Source organism: Aegilops tauschii, chromosome 6 (assembly GCF_002575655.3).
Source record: "Aegilops tauschii subsp. strangulata cultivar AL8/78 chromosome 6, Aet v6.0, whole genome shotgun sequence".
Lineage (NCBI taxonomy): Eukaryota > Viridiplantae > Streptophyta > Magnoliopsida > Poales > Poaceae > Aegilops > Aegilops tauschii.
This window is the reverse complement of record NC_053040.3, coordinates 120,862,139-120,889,794: the sequence shown is the minus strand read 5'-3', so window position 1 is coordinate 120,889,794 and position 27,656 is coordinate 120,862,139.

Here is a 27,656-nt window from a genome sequence, read left to right as displayed (position 1 = left end):
TGTATTGTTATGCATGTGACACCAATCGAATTTGGCTGTACTCAATACATATTCTACTGATAGTATGGCAACTCTCAGTTAACCTGATCAAGATCTTCCTTGTGTGTGTTGCAGGGAAACAATGGGAGACACTGCGGTTTACCTTCGAGGTTTGTTCAAGCAGGGTCCTTTGGCTAATAGCACATTATTGTGCAGTTGCAGGAATCATTCTAATATTTAGGTTTCTTACAATTTGGTCTTGCACATGTAGGTCCTGCTGTCAGAGGCTTAGACCCACTGTTCGACCCATTTTGCATATGGGGAAATGAGATGTCCATGAATATCAGTCAAGTCAAGAAACTCAGAAAGATTGTTAGGATGAAGAAACTTGCGACGAATAATAGCAAGATCTTTGTTTGCACAATGACGAAGACATCAGTCAACTATAGGATGGTACCAACTCTTTTACCTTGTTTTTACCCCGTGCGCCATTTCAAAATTTACAACAGCGATTTATGCATAGCTTTGTTTTTAGTACTTTTCAAAGCAGTTCACCGATGATTACCTCTCAAACCACCTGCATGGTCAAGAGGCGAGGAAGGTATTCATTCAACACCCACGGTACAGTATTGAAGTCTTGCTGAAGAGGACGAAGGTTGGGCGGGCAATTATCCATAGCCATTGGCCTAAAGTTGCAAGGACATTCAACATCACTAAAGGCTCAATATTTGCCTTCCGCTTCTGCAGTTTCCCAGATGAGATTCATCCGTCTATTTACCGTGTATGAACCTACTTTCCAAAGGTTTTTGATGCTGCATGTGAAACTTGGTGTTGTTGTGTAATGGCGTAACTGAGTGCCGAAGCTATCTGATGTAATTCGATTATGAAATCCTGGTTGCTTTTATACGGATATGAAATATCTGGCGTGTTTTATAAGAAATATTAGTTTGATTAGTACATGGATTATCAATAATAGGCTAATTACCCTGCTTATTGGGGTTTTCTATTGCAAATGGTTACTCAGGAAACACCGTGGGCGATGAACTCAAACAACCCGCACGGTTTCTAGAAAGTAGGCGTGTTCGATCAACTAACAATCACACATGGCTTCCGGCAGCGAACTGTTTGCGTTAGGCCACCTTGCACAAACGTTTCCACACAAAGAACTATGTGTGATATTGTTGGAGTAAATGACCACGGGTAGCCTCATCACCCCCCTGGTATTTCAAGACATTGGGGCCGGCTGCACCCCTCAAGCATCAAAGGCAGAAGGCCGCCTTCCTGGGGCCTGCTGGTCCAAACGGCCGGCTGCCGGGAGGTGGCGGAATCCAGAAGAGGGCCACATAGTGGGCCGACTCCTACACTACAAAAAAAGACACATCCGTGACATTTTGGGCCAAACAATTTTTTTTTCTGTCATGCTTATGACACTTCTATGATGATAATTGTGACAAAACCTGGTATCATCATAGATGTGGTGGGGTCCTACTTCTATGACAAAAAATCATGACAGAAATGGGCTTTTCGTCCTGGGCGGGCCGGAGACGCAGCTGCATGACATTCTTTGGGCCGTCCATGACGGAGAAAACCGTGGTAGAAGCGAGGACGAGGAAAATATCGGGGGAGTTCCCGGTTACGGTGGGTGGTCAGGGGCCGAGCGATGCGTGTTTCTCTCGTACGTATGCGCGTGTGTGCGAGGCGTTGCGCTCTAACTGAACCCGAGCAAGGCGTTGGGCTCTAACTGAACCCGAGAGATTGCACTAGCTACGTTACTGAACCCCGATCGATCCCTTGCTGTTAACTAAACCTGAGTGATTCCTTCACTACTGCTGCTAACTGAAGCCGATCGATGCTGCCTCTGGATGAACAGTGAGTGTTGTTGGGGGGTTTGGATGAACAGTTCCCAGTGGGGGGTTGGATGAACAGGACCCCGTGGTAGTAGAGGCCGTTGCCGCTGGATGAAGAGGACCCCGATCGATCAAGCCGGTGGATGAACAGGACCCCGTGGAGGGCTGGATGAACATGACCCCGTGGAGGGCTGGTTGAACAGTAGCCGGTGGAGGGCTGGTCGAACAGTAGCCGGTGGAGGGCTGGATGAACAGTAGCCTGTGGAGGGGTGGTTGAACAGGACCCCGTGGAGAGGGCTGGTTGAACAGTAGCTGGTGGAGGAGCACGCGATGGAGGCTGGATGAACAGGAGCCCGTGGATGAACAGTCGTAGGTGGAGGCTGGAGGAGGTCGACGATGGATGAACAGGAGCCCGTGGAGGCAGATGACGGTGGATGAACAGTAGCCCGTGGAGGCAGTCGATGGTGGAGATGAACAGTATCCCGTGGAGTCCCGTTTTGCGGTACGCCGCACCCCTCCCGATGAACAGGACCCCCGTTTCGACCGTAGCGCTCCAACACAAGTCCGTTTCCTTCGTTTTGTGGTACGCCACACCCCTCCCGATCAACAAGACCCCGTTTTGACCGTAGGAGGTCCGTTTCCTCCGTTTTGCGGTACGCCAGACCCCTCCCGATGAACAAGATCCCGTTTCCACCATGGCCGGTCAAACACAAGGCCGTTTCCTCCGTTCTGCGGTACGCCAGGCCTCGTTTCCATCGGCTATTCCGTCCAAGCCGGTTGGCTCCCGATGAACATGACGTATTCCGTTGCCTCCCAATGAACACAACGCATTCCGTTGCCTCCCCATGAACACGACGACGGCGCAGCTTCTCCGTTTCGACCCATCCATGTACACGAGTCCTAGCCATACGTATGCGCGAGTAGGCGTTCAAGACCCCACCCGTATGTACATACATGGCCGTATTTACTTTCTTCCACCCTGGCCGCTGTACGTACGTGTACATGCTATGTGCGCGCCTCTACTACGACACGTGCGCGCCTCTACTATGACACATGCGCGCCTCTACATCGATCAGTATGTACGTACACGTTCGCGACCAGAATGACAACGCTATGTACCCTTCGACCGGGTGGGTCCCGACTGTCAGGCACTTCCCTGCGTGCGAAGATGTAGCTGGTGGGTCCCAGTAGTCAGGGGGAATTTTTTTTGTGAAATACGATGGCCCATCTGGTGGGTCCCTGCTGTCAGGTGGAGGAATCATTATTTTGCGCGTAATAAGGAGGCACTTCCTTGCTGCAGCCATGGACCCAACTGTCAGCCTCTCCATGTACAGTACTCTTCCGATCGAAGTTGTTCATTGACCACGTTGACCATGCTGCGCTGAGAGCAACAAGGCAGTGGACGACGCTGAGGCCTAGGAAGGGGACGACGTGGAGCCGGGGAAGACGTGGCAGTGGATGCCCACGTGGAGGGGAGTACGTGGGTTGACTGCTTCGGCTGCGGTGTGAGGCTGCCATCGCTGGAGAATAACAGGAGGTGTGGGTGAGTATAGAGGGATGGCATGGCCAGCGGTGGCAGCACAGCCGGACACGGGAGGCAGGAGCAGGCGGCACGGCCGACGCTTGTTTGGGCGGCTGGAGCAAGAAGACCAGAGGTTGAAGAAGCACTACGACCGTTGGATGGACATCGTACGGTCACTGGAGCTAGAATCATTCATATTGACTAAGTTGAGAAAGCCCTCCGTCCCCGTCATCTTAGTAGGCCCACAAGTCAGCCTCCCACAATGGTGGGTCCCAGCTAGCAGGGGGAGTATTCATTTTTTTGTGCGTAATAAGGAGGCACTTCCTTGTGTGCGAAGATATAGCTGGTGGGTCCGAGCTGACGGCGGGGGGTGTTTTTTCAAGAAATACGGAGGCCCTTCCAGTGGGTCCCAGCTATCAGGTGGAGGAATCATTATTTTGCGCATAATAAGGAGGCATTTCTTTGTGTGGACCCCTACTGTCAGCCTCTTCCGATGGTTCTTGTTTGTTGACCATGTTGACCTCGCCGCGCCGAGAGCACAAACACGGTGGACGAGGGCGAGGCCCAGGAAGGGAACGACCCAGAGCCGGCGAAGCCACCGCATCGGATGCCCACGCTGAGGGGTGTACGAGCGCTGACTGGTCGGCTGCGGGGTGAGGCTGACGTCGCCAGAAAATAACAGGATGTGCGGGTGGTTAGAGGGATGGCCTGGCGGTAGCACAACCAGCCACGGGAGAAGGGAGCCGGCAGTCCCGCCGGCGCTGGTTTGTGTGGCTGGAGCAGGCAGATCAGAGATTGAAGAAGCACGGCGGCCGTTGGATGGACATCCAACAGTCACTGCTCTGTGTTGACTAAGTTGACAAAGCCTTGCGTACGCGTCCAAAAAAATTTAGGACAGTGTCATCGTCAACCTAGTAGGCCCAGAAGTCAGCCTCCAAATCTGTGCAAAACAACATATAGCCCATTAGCTATTATTTTCAATAATTTATAGCCCATTTGCTATTTCTTAAGGATATTTGAAGCCCATATTCTTTTTATTAGCATTACAGACCATATATTCTGGGCACTGCTAAAAAATTCAACGAAATTTTGCATATTTCGGTGGGGTCCGAACTCTTTTAATCATGAAATTTTGAGTCACATTAAAAATAATTTTTTAAAAATTATATCAAAAAACAATTCTCCGCAAAAAATGAATGAAATTTAAAATCTTAACTAGCAAGATGCTCGTGCGTTGCACAGAACATGAAGATGCATTTGTATGAGTAGTTTATCTTGTGGGAGAAAAGACGATATTTTAATGTAATTGCCAGTTGGCTTTGGTTTTTATAAGAGTAGAGAGTAGAGAAATCCAGAAAAATGATATTTTAATGTAATTGCCGGTTGACTTTGGTTTAAAAATTTATAGCCCATTTCTTACAAATTATAACCCATTTTCCGGGGAAGCCCATTTCTTACTACTTACATCCCTCCCTCCTCGTCTTGAAAGATTTGTTGCCCAGTAGGGCTGAGAAAAGCAAGTAGGCCTCGGTTTTGGTATTCTCCAAAAAAAGAACTGGGCTAGCCATTTTCAGAAAGAAAATAGATATCAACTGGGCTCGTCATGTGCTTAAATAAAATTGTAAGCGTGGGCTGGACGGGCCACAGCCCTCGCACAACGCGCAGTTGAGCTCTGTCTCTGAAACTAAAGAAACAACTGGGCGAGCTGCTGGGTCCCTGGTGTTATCCGCTCGTTGTGTAATTTTAACAAATCCGCCGCCGCGGCGGCCTATGCATCACCGGTGTGAGATGAGACGTCGATGACTTGTCCTGGCGACATGCCGCCGTTGGTGGGCTCCGCGTCCCCCTTGCTGAAGTCGACCGCGTCATCATCCTCGGCGCCGCCCTCAAGGTTGTAGTACTCGTAGTAGTGGCTGCGCCAGAGCTCGCGTTGGTACTCCACCGCCGATTCCTCGACGGACAGACTCTTCTCTACCTCGACCTTGGCCACGTGCAACTCCTCCTCCCGGCGCTCCTCGATCTCCACCGTCTCCTGCATCTCGAGCTCCCGCTTGATGACCTCATGAGGAAGCAGGTGATCCATGGCCACCGCTGCCTTTTCAGACATGGGTTGCATGCTGGAGTCCGAGGTGGCCTGGAATATCTTGGCATGTGCATCCTCGATCCTGGCATGGATGGCCTCGACCCGGGCCAAGGCGACATCGGCGGCACGGACGGCAGCTCGAGCACTCTCGATGTTTGCAACCGCCGTCGCAGCAGCTGCTGCAGCCGTCTCGGCTACTGCAGCTGCCATGTCGGCTGCCGCAAACGCCCTCTCGGCGGAAGTGGCTGCGCTCAATGCGGATGCGGCAGCACTCTCGGCATAAGCGGTCGCGCTCTCGGCGCAGGCGGCGGCGCTCGGGGGGGGGGGGGGACGCGGCCATCGTACGGGCCTTCATGAAGCGTTTCCACGGCATCATCTTTGCAAGAAGGGGGTGAGGGAATGGGGATTGGGGTTCGTGGATTCGGGGGTTGCCGGCACTGGAGCAGACGAGCCAGCGAAGCTTAAGGAGGAAGACTTAAATAGACCCAGATATTTTCATCGCAAAGGGATGATGCGGCAGTGTAGTAGCAGGTGGAAGATGCGGCAGTGTAGTGGCAGGTGGAAGATGCGGCAGTGTAGTGGCAGGTGGAGGGGAGTACCAGGGCAACAACATGCAACTCAAGCTTACAAACGGTACAAAAAGCCCAAGGATTAATTGTTCATCAAATTTTTAGACAAAACCCAGATTGAACATGGCAGTAACATCTAACCCAACCATCTTTTTCGCAGTCACAAACAAATGGATCAGTCTGATCCATAAAATCAACATCCTATGCAAAAAAAATTATTTCAGGATGACTACAACTTGTTGTAAATAGAAGCCGAGCACGTTTAGAAGCCCATTTGTCCACCTAAAACTTCTTTTTTTGCTGTTCAACGTGTCCGTCCGTGAGAAATCTCTTGCGGTAAAACTTAAGCCTCATGGACAATAGTAACCTCGCATTCAACAGGAAGAATGTGACAAAGCTTCTGTTTGCCTGGTTGGATGCATATATTTCCATCGTTATTGTCCTCAAACGAATGTCATGAGAACTGAGAAAATCCTGGTGCTTATTACGCCACTGATTGGTTATACATTTTTCTCCATGTGGTCGCAGTACCTAAGTAGACATGAAGATTGAAAACAGTTAAGGTCTGAAAAAAGAGTATGTCGAAAGAGCGACAGCTGAACGGTTAATTCTAGTACAATATATACGGGCTTTCAATGTGCATGAAATCATCACCTCTATATATAAATTCTCAAGAGATTGAAAGCATCACAGCAAGCCAATAATTATGTTCAGATCAAAACTAGACATTCCGATATATAAGATCTTGACAGAATCCAGCAGCATTGATATTGAGCATATAACATAATATTAGTACCCAAAGTGTACTCCAAGATGATATAAAACTTATGCACACAAATGAAAAATGCAGCTTATGATTACAGTTGTGTAGATGATAATATACAGTACCTGAAAAAGTGAGGAGCCAAACACCAACTTCCTGTGATCATTAAACGGATCACGAATTACACCCAAGGTCTCTAGTTTGGGCTTAGAGACGACAGTTATTTGTGAAGGTTTATAAGAATTATCAAGGAGCAACCTTTGAAGTGAAGGGGCATCTTCGATGATGAGTTGTTGTCCTTCAAAACAAATTCTAAAGCTTTGAAGGTGAGGCGACTTTATTTGGAGATAACTGATAGGGAATTCTATTCCCAAAACAATCAGCAAGTGCTCAGGGCAGGGCAACTGGAGTGGATGATGCTGTGCAGTGAGGCCTCCGACAGATAAACCACCACAAGCAAAAGTTTTTTTAGCAGTGGGAGTCAAAGCATTTGTACCAGATCGTCTGGTAGATGGCACCGGGCGAAGGTGGCGGGGTGGAGAGAGGAGGAAAACCGCGAGATGGACAACGGTGGTGTGGGCACGAATTCTTGGTGTGTTCGTGGTATGAAACTTTCATGTTAATGGTAGAACTCAAACTGCTGGAGTTTTCTGAATTCAGGGGATGTCAGCCAAGCGTCCACCGTGCCGGGTATGGACAACAGGTAGCGTGTCGGGACGCAGAGGTGTTGAATGGGGCCCTGCTGGTGAGAGGAGACGATGGCTCTGAGGAGATCAAATTCAGGAAGGACAGATATCTGACGACAGTCGAGATTGAGGGGCGCGGTGCGCCATAGAGGGCGCCACCGAGTTGAAAGGACTTGTGTGCGGCAGCAATCCTTGGTGGGGAGAAGCGAGATGATCTCCTCAAGGATGACGTCTGGGAGATCGCTGATGCGGTCCACCGAAGATTCTACCGGTTCCTCAGATCCGGGTGGGGGGGGGGGGCTCGCCGCTTCTCCCCGCGATGCCGGGTGCGGGATCTACAACCGGCGTCGCCGCTGGCGGGAGCCTCATCTTCTTGGTGCTGGGGCCAGCCGACTCCATTTTCCTTGTGGGCGTCGCGCCGAGCTCACGGGTTTGAGCAGAGCAACCAGAGACAAGCCTAGTGGCAGTGCGAGTGGGGAAGAAGGAGGGCTGGGGTTTTCTGTAGGAGTGGAAGAAGAGGAGCAGGCGTTGTCTGTATGAGTGAGGAAGAAGGTCAGCGGGGGTTTTCTGGAAGAGTGAGGAAGATGGGGAGCAGGGGGAATTGGGGCGAGACGGAAGCGTAAGTGGAAGCGAGGAGGAAGGAGGGTTTTCCTGGGATCGCCCCCTCTTCAAGAAATATGGGCTTCTCCTCACAAAAGACAAAAACAAATGGGCTTTAAGATGGATAGGCTTTTGTATCGGCCCAGTCAGCTGCCCGTGTTTCGTACTGGAGGGCCTTGTGCTAGAGGCAGCCCGAGACACTCTCCAGCTTATTGCCCATTCGAAAGAAAAAAAGAGATGCCTCCAGCTTATGGCTACTCATCGGTAACCTTTTTCAACTTGGCATCCACCAAATTAGAGGATGCAGTACCGGATGCAGACACTCACACTGGTCGCGTAGCGCGGCAAAGTGAGGTGTCAAATAACAGGCCTACAATATACTTATTAGATTGTGAAGATTCACATGCTAGTCAACATTTACATTAAACTAAGCTTCAGAAGATACGGTATGCATACTAACATTCAGAAGAACAAAAATTCATCATGTTTATGCATCTCAATGATTCACCATACTATAACCAATACAAAGCTGTGAGAAGGTGTGGAAATAAAGAAAATCGGTCGATGCTTCTCTGAGCAAAGGGCCTCCCTGCGCACGCATTAATTTCCTGGGCATGCTTGCTTCTTCTCAATGTTGCGAGCACTTTGAGCATGTTGGCAACTCCACAGCTAGCTAGCTGCCTCATCTTGCAATTGATGCTGACACATTTGCAACAAACACATGAGGCAATAGAGATGACTCAACATGAGTCCATATTGTGCAGTTCCCCTGAAATCATCTTCATTGTCCTAAATCTGAAAAGATAGGAAAACAATAGCTATACTTAAATGGTGTTGAAAAACAGTAGCACATATCAATAGCTCGGCATGAAAAAACATGATCATCTGGACGAAGGGGATACTGACCTGCCTGAGGAAGATTATATATAATTTCATAAGTCCTTGGTTGATTTCCACCTTCGGCTACACTGCTTGTTTGCTACTCCACACATGACAGGATCGTTCCGCACTGCAATCAGCAAGTCAACGTACAAATAAGCTTATTTCATCTTGCGGTGGTCATTGTACCTAGTTACGAATGTAGGAATACCTGGAGCACCATGAGGTTAGCTGACAGCAGGTAGATGCAGCCATATAAGTTTTGTGCAGTGCTACCAAAATTGAGGTTTGTATCCCTTCCCGTTATGAGAACTCTTCTTGAAGTTGGTACAATGTGACGGCTTGTTCTTTGCATCAAACTTGCCTTTCCCCTGAGATTTGTTCTTGTTGTTTTGGGGTTGGTTGGGCTGGAAGTTCTTCTCGTGTACCATGTGGGCACTAGAAGCTCCCTCGGCGACCCGAGCACGTGTGTCTTTTGCTCTCGCCTTCTCTTCAAAATGAAGAGTGCTAATGAGATCTGAAATGGAAAACTCACGTCTCTTGTTTTTCAGAGAAGTAGCAAGATCGTTCCACGAAGGTGGAAGCTTGGCAATGATGGTCCCAGCAACAAATTTGTCCGGCAACACACACTTGAAGTACTCAAGTTCCTTAGAGAGTGACTGTATCTCATGAGTTTGGTGAACAACAGAGCGCTCATCAGTCATCTTGTAGTCACAGAATTGCTCCATGACGTACAACTCGTTGCCAGCGCCCGAGGCCCCAAATGTGGCCTCGAGCGCAGCCCACATGTCTTTGCCGCTGTCAAACGACATATATGAATCCACAATGGAATCATCAAGAACACCCAGCAGGGCGGCTTTGAAGAGGGTATCCATGTTCTCAAAAGCTTCCTGCTGTGTAGGATTAAGATCGCCCTCAGGCTTACCCTTAGTGGCGTCATAGCAGTACATGATCTGAAACCAATATACTGCTCTTGTGCGCCACCTTTTATATTGCACCCCCTTAAAAGTATGCGGCTTCAAAAGCGCAGCAAACCACTCAGAGTAAATTGCCTATAATCAGGTTTTTGGATTGGATTGTTGAATATATGAGCAATTTACTATGAGATGTAATCCGAATCAACAGTAAATAGATCATGACGACAATTGCAAAGATCAAAGTAATGATGCGGACTAAACCAGGAGGACAGAATCACATATTGTACAGCGGGAGCAGAACCGTTGTGGTTGATGTTGTCACTCATGTCGTTGATGAAGAGGTTACCAAGGTCGGGGAAGAAGGCTGTCATTGAGGAAGTCGTCGGTGGCAGCAGTCACAGGAGTGTGCTCCCCAAAAACCTGATTGCCCCTCTCCCGTACAGGATCACGAAAGGCGGGGTTCGGAGGACTGCTGTCCCTTCTCGCGGTGCACGCCGGAAGGAGGGATGGAGAAGAATTGCGTGGCGGCGCTAAGATCTGGAACGGTGCGAAACCATATGATACAGCAACGGCTAGGGTAGAGCCTGTTAGGTCGGTCGTGCGAGTAAGACCAAGTATAATAGTAGGCCTTTGGCCCAAACCCCGCGTCCAAGTCAATAATAGCCCCACTATCCAAAAGAATCAGAAACGGCTGAGTAATTAAGGCATCCATTAATTATTAATTAATGACTTAATAAGTTTTCCGACTCACACCACACTTAGAGCATGGTTAATAGTATAGCCAACATCCTGCTATATGAAGTTGACACATCATCTAGAACCAACCTAGTACATAGCCTACTTACAATAGTTAGTCCCTTTAGTATAATACTATATCATTAATAATGGCCCCACCTTTTGTCTCACAAAGTATGTGTAGTCTGAAATGCAAGGCGTGCAGCGGGCGGTGCCCTCGGTCGGCGCACCGCTTCAACGGCGGAAGCAGTGAGAGGTCGCGTCGCCCTGACTTGCCATCAATGTGGAGCGGCGGGCTCAGCTGGCGCCGGGCGGGAAGGTTTCGATTTTTTATTCAGTTCTTGTGCTGCTACCGTCCAATATTCGCGTGTGGTTGTTTCTAGAATAAAAAAAGGAGGTACTCCTACTTATGTAACTCCCACTATGGCTAGCCTAAGGTTAGTAGGTGACCTTGCGCTTGGCTCTTCGCCTCTTCCGGAGATCGAACAATAATGGTGGTACTACAGTAGTACTTCTAGCAATCTGACACCAAACGAACTGCTGCACGTCCACCGCTTGTAAGCAAAAGTTTCTCCTCGTGCTGCGCGCCACCGCGCACGCGTTGGCAAGGGAGAAGGCGTAGTAAGCAAGCTTCTCATCATTCTGCGAGTTGACGGGACACATCAAACTTATTTAGTACGTAATCTCTCCAAAAAAGGGCTGACCATGTCATGGCTACCACCCCGTGCTCCGTCGTTGAGTATGTGCACTATTCATGTGCCATCGAGGAGAAAAAATATTGCGTAGTAGGAGTAGGTGCCATCAAAGTGCACGACTCACTTACGCACTGCTTATCTGATTATCTCCATTTTCTTGCATGACACATGCACCTTGATGCTAGATGTCTCGCGTGTTGGCAAAAGGATGAACAAAGCTCACGTAAAAAAAGAGTGGAAGAACATAGATTCCCGACGACCGAGAAGGAGCAAGGAACCTCGCGGTGGAGCGTCTGCAAGGAACCTTGCGCGTTTTCCCCTGTTTTTTGCCGCCTACCCACCTATAAACAAATAAAAGAACATGAACTCTTCGCTAACCACTAGAGACGATACATCAGGATGCCAAGTTGAAGATATTTTATTAGTTTATATTGATAACCACGCAAGAAGCCACGCATGTACAGGACGCATGCAGCCACGCATGTACAGACGGCGACGCACTAACTCATGTCGATCCAACTCATGCACAAACGCGCACAGCATGGAGCACACAACGCACGTACACAACACATGCATGCACACACACTCGGCCGCAGAATGCACGTGAATAACACGTGCATGCGCACACACGCGACTGCACGGAGGCGTGCGCCATCTGCGGCGACGTCCGGTTCGTCGTGCTATGGCGAAGCTCGCACACAACGGCGCCTACGCATCTCTTGCAGCACCTCTTTGCCGTCGTTGCTCAACGACTAGCCAGAGACGAAGACGACCGCAGCCACGGCCTTAGGGCTAGCACCGATGGAAAAGCATGCACGTTGCACACACACGAGCACGTACGAAGTGCCCACGACATGGTGCGTCCCCCAGTCGCCTCTACTCCTTCTGCGCACGTTGTCTATGAAGGCGGATGCATGCCTAATGATGATGTGGGTGAGATCTTCTAGGACTCAGATGATGACGAGGAAAATTATGGGTGGGGGTGTCTCCAACAGTGTTCCTCGGCTCGCACCTCTTGCATCACGGTGGTCGAGCTTGGAGTCATTCATCTGGTACACGTGGCATCTCAGATCTGGAGACAAGGTGACGTACACCGTCAAGGTCCACGGTCAAGGGGGTCAGGGCGGACGCGACCTCTCACTGCATCCGCCATTTGAAGCGGCGCGCCGACCCAGGGCGTCGCCCGCTGCACTCCCAGCTGTACCCGTCTCCTCGCCGCATTCAAAAACCTACATTTACTAGTAGTATGTATACACGTGCAAGGCACGTCTTAATATAACAGAGTGATTTGGTAAAAGGGAAAAGAAGTAATATATGTGCTAATAGATTCAAAGAAAAAGAAATTATAGTTATGTATAAATGCTGATATTAGTTCAATATTGTAAAAGCGGGAAGTAGTATTCATGCCATAAAATTGTACGTTCATTTAACAAGAACTGTACGTTGCTTCACTTTTTCCAAGTGTTTTTTTAGAAATATCCACATTCTCCTACTAAACCATCTCGACTGGGCTCAATCAAACCATCTGGTGGTCATGTGGTAACACAGCCCATTGGAGCTAGTTATGGGCTTCTTTTTTATAGAAAGGGTACATGATTGTTCTAGAACACAGGTGAGGTAGCAGCAATGTACTGTTCATGCGAATCCTACTGATATTGGCCGTTGGATCTAGAAGATCAACGGTTATGATTGATGTTCTTAGTCCTACTTAAAATTGGTACACTATATATAGCAATATAGAAGAAGAAGATAGTATAGATACAGAAACCCGCGTGTAATGCAGAAACCAACTCCGGCCACACACGTCCATTCAGGAGTAGGACGCCGGCCAAGCTCCTCCTTCCACCATTTTGTGCACTCTTTCGGCGGCATCCGACGTGCAGGAAGAGCATTTCTCCGGCATAAAAGCCGTCTGGGTGGCCCGCTGACCCCGGTAGCTCGCTTCTCCACCTACCTCGCCTAGCCTGTCGGAGGCAGTTGCCGCACTAAGCCAGCGCGTGGTTCCGCAGCTGGCCTCTCCAATACAGCTCGAGGAAGAGTGCCGACTTGCTCCACGCCGGCTTGTCGAGGAGCACGGCGGCACGGGCATTGTCGCTGCCCTCGACGCCGCCGTCTCGTACAGCGCCTCCAGTGTCTGCGACTGCGCCATCTGCCGTCGACGCGCGCGTAGCCGCGACATGCAGGCAGAGAAAGAAGCCGCCGCGGATGTCGACAAGGTGATGCAGCTACGCGGATGTGGACGAGGTGACGGGCAACACGTCCCCGTCCGCCGCCATCATCGAGGAAAAGTAGAACACGGGAGGCCACCGCCGATCGTATCCCATGAAGGCCACCGCCGAGGCGACGCTGGTGAATACAGGCGGTGTCTTGCTCGATTCTTCTTCTGCCGGATGCTGGAGGAGGACAAAGAGATCGGGCGGCAACCATTTAGATTAGGTATTTTAATTCTACCAGGCTGGTTGTAATGGGACTATTATAGGTAGTATCATGCATGCCAACTACTCCCTCTGTTCCTAAATATAGGAGTATTATAACAGCATGGTTAATAGTATAGCGAGCTGATGGCTAGATGACATTGCCACGTCATCTATAGCCAACCTTGTAGCATTCAAGTATAATACTCCCTCCGTCTAGGTGTCATCTTACGAAAACCAAATAATCCCAAAACACTTAGGCTGCGTTTGGCAGCAAGGTTTTTTCAAAGTTTTCTGATAATACTGGGGTTTCTTAAAAAAACAATGGTTTTAAATACTTTGATGCGTTTGGCTTCAGGACAAACTAAAGTTTTGTATACCATAGTATCCCAGAAACCATGGTATTTTTGCTGTATCCGAAAAAGAGGTCTGGGCCTCTTTTTTCTAAACCGAACGAAGCACAGTTGACGTCACCCTCTACGTCGAGATAATTATACCTGATGAGATCGCCTCTTGCTTTTCCTCCATCTGTTATCTCATAAATCAATTCTATTATATCTCCTGCTTATTAGCCATTTCTGTTTGATCGCGTACGTATAGTCGGTCTCTTGGGTGCTTCTTCTTCCAACCGGGAGTACAAACAGCGCACGTACACGCACATAATAGAATTTTGGCCCGACTGGAAGTACATGCACGAATAGAAATAATATGATGGCAACACTCCTAAGATTGTACTATTACTTTAATCTAGTTGATTAATGAACTTAAGTTGCCACGTGCTCCTGGTCAATCATGTACGTCCTGGTTAAATACTTGGTCAAAACTTTGGTATACATGAGCATTGGGCCCACTTGTCAGCGTGCTGGACGGAGGAAGGAACGCAAGAAAAAATGGAGCGTGGAAGGGTGCGAATTGATCGGCTCACGTGTGATGACCACTGGAGCAATACACTCAGGTACTACGTTAAAAAATTAGTGCAAACACGGCCGGTTATACTGTGAGTAGGTGACTATGTGCTTGGCTCTTCGCCTCTTCCGGAAGTCGAACAATGATGATGGTACTACAGTAACTAGTGTACTACTAGTAAGCAAAGCTTCTCCTCATTTGCGAGTAGACCAGACACATCAAAAGTAGTGCATTAGTCTCCAAAAAGGGTTGACCATGTCCATGGCTACCAACCCGTGCTCCGTCATTCAGTGTGTGCTTCTCGTCGTTCTGCGAGTTGACGGGACACATCAAATTTAATACTCCCTCCGTTCAAAATTACTCGTCATGGTTTTAGTTCAAATTTGAACTAAAACCACAACGAGTAATTTGGAACGGAGGGAGTACGTATTTAGTATTCTCTCCAAAAAGGGCCGACCATGTCCATGGCTACCATCCCGTGCTCCGTCATTGAGTACGTGCACTATTCACGTGCCACCGAGGAGGAAAAATATTGCGTAGTACTAGGTGCCATCGTAGTGCACGACTCACTTACACACTGCTTATCTCCATTTTCTTGCATGACACGTGCACCTTGATGCTAGATGTCCCGTGTGTTGGCAAAAGGATGAACAAAGCTCATGTCAAAAAAAGAGTGGAAGAACATAGATTCCCGATGACCAAGAAGGAGCAAGGAACCTCGTGGTGGAGCATCTGCACTCATAATATTTTATATTATTTAGCGATATAAAATCAACCAATCATCTCCACAGTAGACCGGAAGAGTACGAAACACGGCAGCCCAGTGTAGTTACATCATACTATACATGGCCAACCCACGCTATCACCATATTTCTTGGCCTCCGTGCGACACCTAGCTCTAGTAATCCACCAGCCCATATCGCTTCTCGCTCCTCGTCTCTCTCAAAGTGCGGCTGGCTGGCGTTTTTGCCGTCTATTGACGTCGGTTAACTCATCACATGTTAGCGACATGCCAAGAGCATTCTAAAATTTTTACAGTACTCTATGTCTCTATTGTTATGCGAAGAAGAGGAAGCACTTTGACCGGCGGACCAAACGAGACAGGAGTGTCGTGCCGTGAGTGGGTCCAGTTTCTCGTTTTGAACTTGTTTGGTGTAGTAGTAACACTTGGTTTTGACTATTGGTAAGATTTTATATACTCCCTCTGTCTAGTGAATGAGTCATCTTAGATTGTGCACCATGACCAAGGAAGAGGGGAAAACGAGAGAAATTAATATTTATTTGCTAATTAATAGCATTGCATGCAATGAACTAACCATTACATGTCGTGTTTGGTAGTCTAAGTCATTGAAAACATGCACACCCCACATCTCTTATTGGTGGATATGTCAAGAAACAAGAAACGAGGTGGGAGTTAATGCACCGCGCCTAAGTATTTTGGGATTATTTGGTTTTCGTAAGGTGACTTATACACCTAGACGGAGGGAGTAGGGCCTAATGTATTCTTCGAGGATGCCTTTGACTATTGATAAGATTTTATATAATTTGAAAATTATATCATTCGAAGATCCTTTCACGTCCCGTTTTCAAAAAGAAAAAAGATCCTTTCACGTACGAATTTGACTGTATGCTTTGAGCAACTTGCATGTCCTATACTGCTCATGTTTGGATACTCTAACTTAGCTAGAGGTTAGACTAACTCATGACTAACCCTGAACTAACTGTAGCCAAAGAGGTGTTTTGGTGACAGGTTAGATTGACAATAAATGCACTTGATGGAGAGAGAAAAGTGATTTTTCAGTGGGCCCAAGGAGGTGGGAAAGGTGAAGTGATGGTTGCTTCGCCCAAGCAACTTATTACTCTGGGAATATGGGAGTACCAGCGGATTCAAGGAACAGAGAAATGAAGGTTGCTTCGTCCGAGCAACTTACTGTGCCGAAGGTGGGGCTCTGTGATTTGACTACTCACTAGTCATTACTAATGCGGCGCAACGACCAGGGTGAATCTTTCCCTGCAGCTGTGCACTCAATATTGTTGCACGGCAGGTGGAGCCGGATGAAGGATGTCCCACATGTCGGCGAAACGAAGTTGAATTGTTTCTGGCATTGCTATCAATCCTTCAGGATTTGTTTATATGTACGCATAATTTTAATGAAATTGTATTGTGATGATATGAAGGTTTCAACTTTGGTTCCCGCAGGAAAAAAAGGTTTCAAGTTAGGATTCATGTGTCCTCTTGCCTCAAGATTATCTCGTTACAACATTCCATCAAATACAAATGAAACTACCATGGCTGCTAATGCATCTCAATGGTTCGCTGGTCATCGCCAATATTCACATCACAACTGAAGACAAAGTTGTGAGAAGGTGTACAAATAAAGAAAAATATGTAATTGATCGATGTTGTTTGTAGGCATGGGTCCATTTCCTAGGCACAGTGTTCATTGCTTGGCAGCTAGTTTCACCCAGCACTGTGGCCAAAAAAGGGGTGTACGGAGGACACCACAATCCGATCATTTTGTGCAGCTCCACTAAAATCGAGCTGACCATCCCTGTTTGCAAAGATACCCAGTTAGTGTGATTACAATAATAGTGGAACTAGATGATGAAACATAACACACACAAATAGAAGCCGATCACATCTGCGATCTCTCTTTAGGACTAACTACTTGTTGGAGAAGATTAGGCATGGAGTTGGATGAGGAGGATAGCAAAACCAATCTCCCTTTCTGCAGTCCCACAAAAATGTAAAATGTTGCCCGTGTGACATTTTGGCGGAACTGCACAAAACACTCTTAAGAAAAAAAGTGATTTGTGCAGTTCATCAAAAGGTCGCAATAGCAACGAGGTGAAATGGATAGCCCTGTTTGCAAAAAAGAGGCAGAAAGGAAACAATTAGTGGCCAATAACACGAGTTGAAGACACATACGCCGACAAAAAAGAAGCATATTCCATGTAATAAGGGAAAGATAGCAGCATGGTGGTTTTATCAAAAATGGTTTGAGGACAAGATTGCAAGATGGAAAGTACGCCGGCCGAGATACGTTTTAAGCAAACAACTAAAGAAGATCCACATGCAGCAACGTGGGAAGATGGGTAGTGGAGCAAGGCCGGAGGAAGCTGTACCTGAGGGTCGTCGGGAAGTTACTAGGAGGGCACCGGCGGCCGGGATCTGCCCATACTGCAGCAGCGAGCAAGTGGCGAAGGCCCTACCGTGCCGGAGCTTGGTCAGAGAGAACGGCGGGTACCGCAGATCGGGACGTGTTGCCTCAACGCCGTCGAACGGAGAAACGATGCACATCCTCCCTTTCCGCCGGCGGACGGGATGCGGCCGGATCACCGACCAACGGTGAGAGAGAGAGAGGCCACCGCCGCCTTGTGTGAGATGGTGTGATGAGAGACAAACCCCGGCAGGCAGGCTCCGTTGTATATAGTGGAGCGGATTTTTCCATTTTCCCCACAGCAATCATTTTATATTATGTACTACGTGCCATTGAGGAGGAATATATAACTTTATTTAATACTAATGCCTCAAGTCGAACTTTGTTCCATCTAGGCATGGTACCCGACCCTCCTTCGAGTAAACAACCGCTACACGCGTCAAATTATCACGTGGGCTGCCTTTTCATATAGAAACAAACTCCACCGTGTACCCGCGCGGGTGTGGCCGGGAACGAGACGTGAGTACGTGCGTCCTGCATGCACCTCTTCTTTAGGTGTAGGTACGTACTTAGGTGGGTGTGAGAGAGATGGTTTGTGCGAAACTGAGGCATTGTGTCGATGATATCTCAAACAAAAAAACATAACATATGCAATGTGTGTGAAACAGAGTCATGGATATATCATATATAGAGGGAGCGATCCACAAGAAGAGAGTGGAGGGATCATCGGCGTGAGATATCTATAGAATCGAAAACAGGGATGAAGTGTGTGACTGCGCGATCGATAAAGAGTGCCATCGAATTTGTGTTTGCCCACATCAAAGATACAGGGCGGCTGGCCTACTGGAATTTGAGAGGGCAGAGGTGCAGTTTTTCTCTATGGCATGGATACCTACCTACAACGTTCGACTATCGGTGTGGGGGGGGGGAGGGGGCAGAGACCTAACTATAGAGAGGTAGATCGACTAGTATATGTGTGGAGAAGGAGAGAGACCTAGCTATGTATGGAGGGAGATTGATTGGCATCCATGGATATGTGTAGCAGAGGAATAAGGTTGGGAGGAAGACAAAGTTAGAGTGTCGGAGGGTTGGTGGTGGAGTGGCATCTCACAGATGGTGGGAGAGGCCTGCTAGACAAACGGAGGGTGCGAGTGCATTATCAATAAGAGAGGGCCGGGGATGTCTGTCTGTCAATGCACGTGCGTGTGAGAGACGGGTCGGGAGGTATGCAAGGATGATGAGGGGAGACGATATGGTTGTGGTAAGAGTACGTAACTACATAGGAAGATCAACCGTCGTGTGTCTGAGAAAGGGAGAGACATAACTAGTGAGGTAAGTCTATCAGTGCGTGGGGAAAACGAATTATAGTCGACCTGGCTATATGTAGGGATATCGGTACGTATACATGCATGCATGTGTTGGAAGCAAATAAGGTCCGGAGAGACAGACAGTGGGAGAGGGTGCAGCTAGGAGGTGGTGCGAGAGGCCTACCATGTCGAGGGGGAAGGAGTGTACGAGTATCAGATCAATGAAAAGAGGGGCGGGAGTGTTGTGGCACCCCGGCTCAGAGAAATCGAAACGCCCTGTATTCCAGCCCAGAGATCGAGGAGAAGTCTTCTGGAATACGACATTGCTTAGCATAGAACAAACCAGCTCTTTATTGCAAGCTATATTGGGTACAAGGGGATTACATCGGCACGGCGACACTACGCCTGCCACGGTTGCTCTATGTAAACAACTGAACAACTCGACGTAGCGGAATGACTACTGGCAGCGGAACAACGACGGCGGTTATGAACTCCACTCCGCAGGGACTCTGGCTGGAACGCGTATCCTAGCGCGCAAACAAGGGATCCACGGCAAACAAGCAATCATATCCAGCATGACCTGCAAACTGGCATGACACGCCAGGTCAGTACATGGAATGTACTTGCAAGCTCACAGCAACCAAAGCAATCAAGACAAACAATAGCATGGCAATTACAGGTTAACCAGGTTTAACATGATACTATCAGATCAATCATAGCATGAACAAGATGATACAGCTAGAACAATACGAGCATGGCATAAACATATGAACATGATGAGACTAGCATGCAACATGATGAAACTATCATGCACCAACTTACTCTGCTCGGGTTATCTCGTAACCATCACATGCATCACTTACCATCACGGACATCACACAATCATCTCAGGATCCAATCAAGCTTGGAATTAACAATACCGTAGTAATCATTTATGACCACCAGGAGCTTGACATTTACCCTTGACTCTCGCATAACACCACAACTATCCAACAAGTCGGTATTCACGATACCAAAGTGATCCTCTTACAATCACATAAATATCAACCAAGTTCTTTCACCATCGAACCAGGGTTGTTATTAAGCACATCATTATTATTACTGTTGACCCATAGTGTGACCAACTACGAACTGGGCCCTTATCCGCGGGCGCGGCTATCGATAGATTTAACACACACACACTCTGCAGAGGTTAGCACACTGTACCCACACCACGGAACCCTGGCCTCACACTCCCATTCGGGTGGACCAAAGTGTTCTGACAAAACCGTCCTACTGCCATGACACTCTCCCGGCCACTCCGACCAACTCCCCTTTGGGCTAAGTCCTGGGTGGCCCCGTGCCTACCAAAGGCACCAACGGCCACCGTTGTGGCAAAACGGTCCCAAACGGGGACAAGGATCCATACTCAACAACGGGCACACAAGGCTTATGCCGTCCTACCTGATCAGGGTAGTGCCCGCGCATAACCTTCCCTCGCGGGAGGCACCGGTGAGAGGCATAACAATAGACACAGTTAGGACCCCCCCATAGGGTAAGCATGGTTGCACTGGTCAGATCGATATGGTGGCACCATGACTCAACCAACAATTGTTCAAGTTCAATTAAATCCGGTTAAACTTGAATGCAATTTGCTGAGCCATGACAAAAATAACAGGACGCAACTACAATGCATGAACATGATATCAAATATAAGCATGGGGGTGCATCATAATCAACGAGCATAGCAACAACATGTAACCATTTATCCAGATGAGCATGGCATACTGACGAGCATGAATATCACAACTACCACACTACCCATAGCATGACATGACCACTAGCATCAATAATAAATACCATGCAATAACATAATGATAAAACTACCATGCAAGTATTTAATCAACTGGATGCAAAGAAACATGCATAACGGCGGTACTCGGAACAGACAATAGTCATGCACCGAAGACCATCACCAACATGTACTACTACCAAACATTGCCAATATTAAAGTAATACTAGCATGAAGAACATAATAACAGAGTTCAAGAAAACATAGCATGACGGTAGACACCGATCCATAAGCATAACCGAAATACCGACAGCAGTAGCAAAACGAACAGACAGTCATTAAAGCTTCAAGTTGAAAACCAATGCTTCTGCATGGCTATCATTCAAATGGTGGTTGTGGCTTGCCTGGGTATGAAGAAGGCTCGGGGAGAAGTGCAGAAAGATCGCGGAAGGAATCGCCGGAAAGGGTACTCTCTCGGAGGGGCTGATTAAGGGCAAGGACAAAATGGTCATTTTCAAAATGTTGAAACATAGTGAAAATGGTACCAAACGTTTGGGCTCGACAAGCCAAAGAAGTGGGCTTTGGAATCACCTAAATCGGAGTTACGAGCAAAAAGATACGGACGTTTAAAGCTCAGGGACTAGTCGGTAAAAATACTTCTACAAACAGGTCCCTGGTAGTTTAAACCGAACGTGCCTTTTCTAAGAATACATTTTCCCGAGAGGAAAACGTATTTAGGACCGAAGTAGAGGAAAATGCAATTTCCTTGGATGAAAGTGTACACGGGCAAAAGCCGTGTCCACTTATCCACGTCAGCAGGGGGCGGGGCCGGGGCTTTGTTTCGCTGCCAGGTGGGTTCCACCTCCTTCTCTCTCCTCCCTCCTTCTTCCTCCATCTCCCCCAACGTTGGCTCACAAAGCAAAGGAGGCCACCGGCACCAGCGCTCGCCTGGCCGTCTCCGACCATCATTCGGGGTGCGCGACCACTGACGAGCTCAAGAGAGGAAGCCGCCTCCATCCAGGATGGACACTAACGCCGAGGAGGACCAGAGCCATGAGGGCCTGGACTCCGGCGGAGATGGCTTCGGGTGGGGGTTGGGCATCGTGACCAGGGGCTACCAGAGGAGGGAAACAGCGGGGAGGTTCAAGGGGTGCGGTGGAGGGCTCTGGTGCCGGCCAGGAGGAGGGGAAGGGCTCGGGTCGGCCGAATTTAGCCGAGGCCGTGCGGCGGCCATGGCGGCCTACTGCGGCGAGGAGGGTCTCCGGGGCTCGGGAGACTAGCTAGGGAGGGGTCTGGGAGTGAGGTGAGGCCGTTGAGGTGCTCCGGAGGTCTCGGGGCTGCAACTTATAGCCGGGTCGAGGCCGTTCGAGCTCGGTGCCGCCGTGCACGTCCGGCCAAGGCTCTGATGAGCTCATCGATCACGGGGAGGCATGGGAAGACGACGAGGGAGAGAGCGGACGAGGCGCAGAGGTCACGGAGATGAGCTACGCTCGAGGACACGCGAAGGAAGAAGCCACGATGCCATTAATGCCTTGTCGGCACTGTGCGCCCGTGGGCGCGCGGCGACAAGCACCGACGGAGAAGCGGATGGAGGGGCCAAGCGCTCCAGAGGGACAGCGACAACGCGGGAAACACGCTACACATGGCTAGGCTTCGAGGGGATGAGTGCACAGACGGGGAGAAGGAGACAGAGGCGCCAGTGCGCGATTACTGCAGCCAGAGCGCGTGCACGGGGAAAAATCCACGCGGTCACCACGTGACATGGCACAGGGAGGTCACGATGGGCTGGCAAAACTTGTTTGGTGGCTATTCCTTGATCCCCAAGGCATCCCAGAAGTTAAATATAATGAGAAGGAGCCAAGGAGATGAATGAGGGATCGTCTGAAGTTTGCTGTATCAGTTTTGGATGAGCACTGGTGATCAACAGGGACTTGATTGGGTCAAATGGTGTTGTCTGGGATGATTAGGATAGGAAGGACTACGGTCCTGGAAAGTATGGAGGGATTTGGACCACTAATTAATATAGTTGCTTTAAAACTAAGTAATCTGGTCCAGAATGAAGATCATGATGATGCTCTCAAATGGAGAAGCCACTTGAGCTGAAATTTGGCAAGGCAGGGTTATTTGGTCATAGGAAGATGCTGCAAAAGGTTTCATACCAATTGGATAACCCAAAATGGTACTTGCTTCACAAGCATACCCACTGACTAGAAACTTGCAAAAATTCTAGAGGAAAATTGGCTAGATGGAATATGCCCAAATTGGGTGGAGATAGGTTATATGAATAAGAGAAGGTCTAGGAAAATTTACAGCCATAATGGAGCAAGATAAAATATACTTGCTTCACTAACTAAAAATTTGGGCAAAAACAAAGATTTGAAGCTGTGCTCTCATGGAGGCATGACATGAGCTCAAATCTTGAGGAGAGCTATGATATGATGATATGGAGGTCCATGCAAAAACTCAACTCAATTGGATTAACCTAGCTAGTACTTCCTTCACAACCAATTCCCTCAGACAGGAAGTTTGAAAAATTGCTCAGGAATATTTACTAGGCAAATTAAGTTGAAATTTGTCATGAGGCAATTATTTGGACATGAAAAGGTGTCCAAGGAGTTTGAGGTCAATTGGGCAAAGATAAATAGCACTTGCTTCCCAATGTGCCATTTAGGGCAGAATAGGAAATGAATTATTTGAGCATGATGGAAAAGATGGCCAATGAATTATTTTGCCACATTTGAGAAAGATATGACCCAAACAATTTATGAGAATTATTTGGGAATTTTAGGAGTGATGGAAATATAGGTTGCTTCACAACCTAGGGCAAATTGAGTTATTCCTTTAATAGAAAAGGAATATCCCCAATAAAAAGAATGTTGGGATTTGGGCTAGGATGAAAATGGAAAGGTCTAGGGAAGGATTTGAGGATGACAAGCCACTCTGGAAATAAAGAAGAGGGCATCTTCTTCAGTTTCCAGACCACAAAGCCACGGAAAAGAAATCTCAAGCAAAAATCTCAGAAAAACAAAAGGAGAAAGGGCCAAAAATCAGGCTGTGACAAACCTTCCCCCCTTAAAGAAATCTCATCCTCGAGATTTGGTTGCTCAGGGAACAAGTATGAATATACTGTCCTAAGGAAACCGTTTCCAACTTGGGTATCCTTTTTCCTTTATTGATTGTTCCCATTAAATCCTTCATCTGACTTACTTGACTGGCTCTGGGGTGGTTTGCTTCACTATATCCATATCTTGACAGAGCTTATCTCACATTTTCATGCTTATACTGGCTCCAATTATTTTCATACCTGTTGACTTATCTGACATTACCATGACTGAAATATATGCCCCTCTCACAAATCCGAGAGTGATTTCCGATTGCTGTGTCTGTACTGAAAATTGTCCATGAATTGGTGATCAGATTTTTCTTGATGCACACCCAAGCTCTGACTCCTTGTATTGGGTTCGTCCACTTAACTGCAGGTCCTTCGGGTTCCAAACAGTGAGGTGAGGCATAACCGCTTTCCTGACAGATTCTGGCTTATCACAGGAATTTTTGAATCCGTCTGACTGGCTCCACTGTCTTGAGTACCAGATCTGTACCAAATATTTGATTGTCGCCTGTCGTGGCCCGCATAAGGGATGTGACCTTATCTGATAATATCCTCATCCTTGAGAGAGGTGGTTCAAAATTGAGTAGACCCCTTAGGTGAATGTCCATGGCGGTCGATACTGACCCAGACTGTCCGGGGTCCCTACACCATTTTCATATCTGCACCACTGGTCTTGTTCCTTCATTATTGTTTTCTTGATCTGGATCCTTGGTTGAAAGAGCGGGGTCATATTGCTTCCTCGGGTGACCACAGGTTCTATCGGGTGCAACATTCTGACCGGGGAAAAATGATCATCTGAACCCTTACAAGAAGTTGGCAAATAAATCAGTAGCCACCAGAACGGTCTTTACAACTCAGATCCGGGACATCACTGAAATAGCTCAACCACGGCTCAAGACAGCCGAAAAGCAGCTTGGAGCATGAGACCATGTTGATAAGAAGAAAGTGGCAGCTCCCTAAGATAGCCGAAAAGTAGCTAAAAGCATAGGGCCACTGTCAGAAAAAGAAACTCAACAGCTGTACGAGACGGCCAGAAAGCAGCTCAGAACTCGTGACAGTTGTTGAATAGAGAAATATAAAGTCGGCATCCACCCTGGACAACCAAAAACGGCTCAGAACACAGGCGTGGTGCCATTACCACAGAAAAGAAGACAAGGGCTCATCAGGATCATATTCCAGGTTCACCGGTACTTGTACAGAGCTCAGTGTTGTCGTCAATCTTCATAGTCCTTTGTCACACTGAGGTGTATATCTGGCTTCCTTCACATATATCTGAGAATGTGATTCCCGAGGCAGACTTGTGTTCTGACTGATTCTTGCTTCTGACCAACTATTGCAGATCTGATTCTGACATCTGTTGTCAATTCACAATGTACTATCTTGCACCAGTGCCGTACTGAGGACGATTGGATGGCATATGTTGGAAACCATCAAGAGTATCTTGCTGAGAAAGACTGGGTTTCATGCTTCAGAGCTGGAAATGCTGACCGATTACCACATATGCATACCATCTTAATATTTCTTCTTGCTGATTTGATCATTTCTATCATGAAGAGTGCACCCTGAGGCAAACTTGATTATCCGTACTGTTGGAAGGAGTGCATGCTAATACAAACATGATACTGACTGTCCATCCAGGATTCCTTTTGCATTCAGATGAGATATTCCAAATTTCACTGCAGTCTGCTGATAACTTCATTCCGTTTATCTGAGCTTCCAAGTATTTGAATTCCTTACCGATTCTTCAGATCCGGTGTTGGTTGACGAGCAACTTTAATGGGGAGAAAATGATGCCACACCGAAGGCCCAAAGAAAGAAGCAAAAGAAACGACGAAAGCAAAAGCACACAAGCATACAAATAATATAAATAATCAAGCAACATCACATATTACTGCTACTCACAACAATATTATGCATGCACACCTAAGCACACAATTGTCGCTGAAGCTCTGGTACTACGGTCTAATATGCAGTGGCGGTGTGCACGAAAGTGAGTCTGTGTGTGGAAAGAGTTGGCGTAACCAAGGCTACACCAAGCGCTGGCTGAACACCAGTCGCAACCAGATGGATACGGGGCGAGGACGGACTTGGTGATCAAGTAGCGAGACACAAGGTCACGACCACGTCATCATCAAGCGTACGGAGGGGAACCGTACACGTCCAAAGAATGGAATGACAGGGCAATATAGTGGAGGAAAAGCAAGGCTTAATGGCATTGCCCTTTTCCGATAACAAGTATCAGTAAGGATTGCCAAAGGGACGAGATGGATGGCACGGTTCGGGATAGAGGCATGGCTATCACCGAAATAATACGGGTGGGTGGCGGAAAGATATCGACGCGATACCTGAGCATAACACCCGCAAATGGTGTCTGGAACACTTGGTACCAGGGCATCACTCTGCTAGGACAGATATGACGCCAAACACCAAAGAGTAGGCATGCAAAGAAGGAGGGTGCAGGTAGTGGATCGAAAATGATGCCACCTACACTCACAAGATTAACCGTTAGCGACAAGATAATAATCTATATGCATGCTATGCAACAAACAAATGCAGCAATCAAGTGCAACAAACCAACGGGGCTCTATACTACCGCATTCTAACGTTCGAGCGGGCTAGCGCATCCTACAGCCGGACCTGCTCTGATACCAAGCCTGTGGCACCCCGGCTTAGAGAAACCGGAACGCCCCGTATTCCAGCACAGAGATCGAGGAGAAGTCTTCTGAAATACGGCACTGCTTAGCATAGAACAAACTAGCTCTTTATTGCAAGCTATATTGGGTACAAGGGGATTACATCGGCACGGCGACACTACGCCTGCCACGGTTGCTCTATGTAAATAGCAGAACAACTCGACGCAGCGGAATGACTACTGGCAGTGGAACAATGACGGCGGTGATGAACTCCACTCCGCAGGGACTCTGGCTGGAATGCTTATCCTAGCGCGCAAACAAGGGATCCACGGCAAACAAGAAATCATATCCAGCATGACCTGCAAACTGGCATGACACGCCAGGTCAGTACATGGAATGTACTTGCAAGCTCACAGCAACCAAAGCAATCAAGACAAACAATAGCATGGCAATTACAGGTTAACCAGGTTTAACATGATACTATCAGATCAATCATAGCATGAACAAGATGATACAACTAGAACAATACGAGCATGGCATAAACATATGAACATGATGAGGCTAGCATGCAACATGATGAAACTATCATGCACCAACTTACTCTGCTCGGGTTATCTCGTAACCATCACATGCATCACTTACTAGCACGGACATCACACGATCATCTCAGGATCCAATCAAGCATGGTATTAACAATACCGTAGTAATCATTTATGACCACTAGGACTTGACTTTTACCCTTGACTCTCGCATAACACCACAACTATCCAACAAGTTGGTATTCACGATACCATAGTGATCCTCTTACGATCACATAACTATCAACCAAGTTCTTTCACCATCGAACCAGGGTTGTTATTAAGCACATCATTATTGTTACTGTTGACCCATAGTGTGACCAACCACGAACTGGGCCCTTATCCGCGGGCGCGGCTATCGATAGATTTAACACACACACTCTGCAAAGGTTAGCACACTGTACCCACACCACGGAACCCTGGCCTCGCACTCCCATGCGGATGGACCAAAGCGTTCCGACAAAACCGTCCTACTGCCATGACACTCTCCCGGCCACTCCGA